Source organism: Macrobrachium rosenbergii, chromosome 49 (genome assembly GCF_040412425.1).
Source record: "Macrobrachium rosenbergii isolate ZJJX-2024 chromosome 49, ASM4041242v1, whole genome shotgun sequence".
Lineage (NCBI taxonomy): Eukaryota > Metazoa > Arthropoda > Malacostraca > Decapoda > Palaemonidae > Macrobrachium > Macrobrachium rosenbergii.
This window is the reverse complement of record NC_089789.1, coordinates 23,256,106-23,258,605: the sequence shown is the minus strand read 5'-3', so window position 1 is coordinate 23,258,605 and position 2,500 is coordinate 23,256,106. Positions and strand designations below refer to the sequence as shown.

Below are 2,500 nucleotides of genomic sequence, written 5' to 3'. Positions count from 1 at the left end.
TTATAGACCGCTGATAGATAACAGCGTGATGATACAAGTGGTAAACAAGTAAAAAATGCGCCTAAGTTTCTTCGGAGGGTTTTCTGTTAATCGTATAATCAAGGCCACCAAAAACAGATCTATGTTTCGGTAGTCTCGGTAAAATGCCATATGAGCCTCGGCCCATGAAACTTTAACCACGACCCGGTGGTGGCCGGTCCTATATCGTTGTCAGACTCACGATAATGGCTAAAATTAACCTTAAATAAAATAAAAACTACTGAGGCTAGAGGGTTGCAATTTGGTATGTTTGATGATTGGAGTGCCAATGATGAACATACCAATTTGCAGCCGTCTAGCCCTAGTAGTTTTTATGATCTGAGGGCGGACAGAAAAAGTGCGGACGGACAGACAAAGCCGGCACAATCATTTTCTTTTACAGAAAATTAAAAATCATTGTGACCTGTTTGTCAGAAGTTTCTCACGTCTGCTTGTTCCAAGTACTTCATTTACAAAGCTCGCAAGAATTCACGTGACATAATTAGGGACATCTAATTTTACCTTGAATTAAGCCTACGTTTTTCAAAACATATTTTTCTCTTATGGTTAAACACGTTTAAATTGCTTTTTAATCAGTGTAAATGAATTGGACGCTGACCCCTTCAAACTGGAAGAATTATTCCAACGATTTGCATAAGTTTGAGGAATATTTGATGGTTTCCTTAAGTGAGAAATTACCCCTCTCTCTCTTTGGTTATTTTGTACTCACAGGTTCAATGAATACACCTTAACATTTGGAGCATTCGCATTATTCCTGCAATAAAGTAACTGTGATAATAAGACGATCATTAACGAAAAGTTCAGTTTACTAACAAAAGATGTAGACTGCATCTGAAAGTTCAGTTTCTTGACGAATGATATAAAAGGCAACTAAAAATGCAATTTCTTAAAAACAAAAAAGCAGATATAGAGTAACTAAAGGTTTGGTTTTCAAATGTATACTGCCAACGTTACCCTAAGTACCAATGAAAGTTCATTTTTTTTTGTAAGTAGACGGGAGCAAGTCTATTCCGTTTTGCAATTCTGTAAGGGTATAAAAACGGCATTTTTTCTGTTTTTACTTATTTTTGTGGGCTTCTTCATTCTCCAAGGAGCTGATGGAATATGGTGGAGCGACGATTAACCCATATTACTTTGCTCCTAACATCAACAGTTGTGGGACAAATGATGCTTTTTGAATCCTCTGTTTACTGATGTATACACAGATTCTAGAATACTTTCACACGCTTTCTCTGTTCGTACGGTTCTTTGCTCATTGAAAATAAGGAGAAATGCTAAATCTTGTATAATCTTTCAGTTACTAAAGTAAACAAAGGCCAACCTTTAACAGTGAATTCTAGTATCAGGCTAGTAACCTCACGCCCTTTTCCACCCTGACTCTGACCCACCACAATAGAATAATTACCAGGTACCAGGGTCGCTACATTAGTCAACAAAGACAGCGCATTCGCCAGAACGTGCAGCTTTTGCTTCACCTCACTTCGGAATCGAATCATGGCGGGTATCATAGCCTCTGTATCGCAATAGACGTCTCCCTGCATCGCTGGTCGTCTGATCAGCTAAGTTAAGGAGCACTGGGCCTGATCAGTACTTGGATGGGTTGATCACCCGAAATACCAGACGCCAGAGATACTGATATCTTGAACATCCTTGGCGAAAGGAGTAGGGTCAGCAACCTCATCCCAACATACTTGCTGAAAACCGAACCAACTCAGGAAATATATATATAGGAAACTATATATATATATATATATATATATATATATATATATATATATATATATATATAAATATATATATATATATATATATATATATATATATATATACATATATACACACAGTACAGACATACACACATATATATATATATATACACGACAAAGTGGAAAGAATAACGTAAGAGGAAACATTCTAAGTAAAGGAAATTCCCGGAAACCTGGTTACAGTGAAAACCACTGCTTTTGAGAAGAGGTGTTTAGAAACCTTGCGAAACTTTCTTCATTAAGTTTATCGCCTTGTATGTCCTGGACTAATCAAAACTAATAAGTTCCGTATCAAAAGTTCGTAGAGAAAGCTGCCCATTGCAGCCAGGATGGAAACGCTGTACAAAGCCGATATTAATAGTCTACAAATTCGGGAAACAAAAAGAGTTGATTAGAAAGTTCTTAAGGAGAGAAAGCGAGCTTAACAACCACATTGCTAACCAATGAAACACGTCGTAGTAATTCGTGTAATTTCAGTTGATCCCGTGTGTAGCAGCGCGGCCTGGTATGCAGTTTAACCCCGATATCATCTTGGCTCCGGGGTATTTTGTACCGCAACTGGGAAAAAGAGTCATCTGGCGCTGCAAGAGCAAGGTTATGGCGACGAGAGTGCAAAAAATGTCATCACGAGGAAAGCTCCGTCCACGCTGTCTCAAAACGTCATAAATTGGGCGAGACAGCTTCTTCAGTTCAGT

At 38.1% G+C, this 2,500-nt stretch overlaps 2 protein-coding genes across 2 annotated transcripts in view; one reads left to right on the top strand and one right to left on the bottom strand.

Annotated features, from left to right (window-relative positions):
- The window catches only part of LOC136832162 (baculoviral IAP repeat-containing protein 7-like), a 99,847-nt gene that overhangs the window by 80,871 nt on the left and 16,476 nt on the right, over nt 1–2,500 (bottom strand). The gene's annotated exons all lie outside the window — the stretch shown is intronic.
- LOC136832164 (uncharacterized) overlaps nt 2,071–2,500 on the top strand; it is a 20,150-nt gene continuing 19,720 nt past the window's right edge. Inside the window, exon 1 of the mRNA XM_067092890.1 lies at nt 2,071–2,500. This exon is cut by the window's right edge and continues 37 nt beyond it. The gene's annotated coding sequence lies outside the window, so the exon portion shown is untranslated.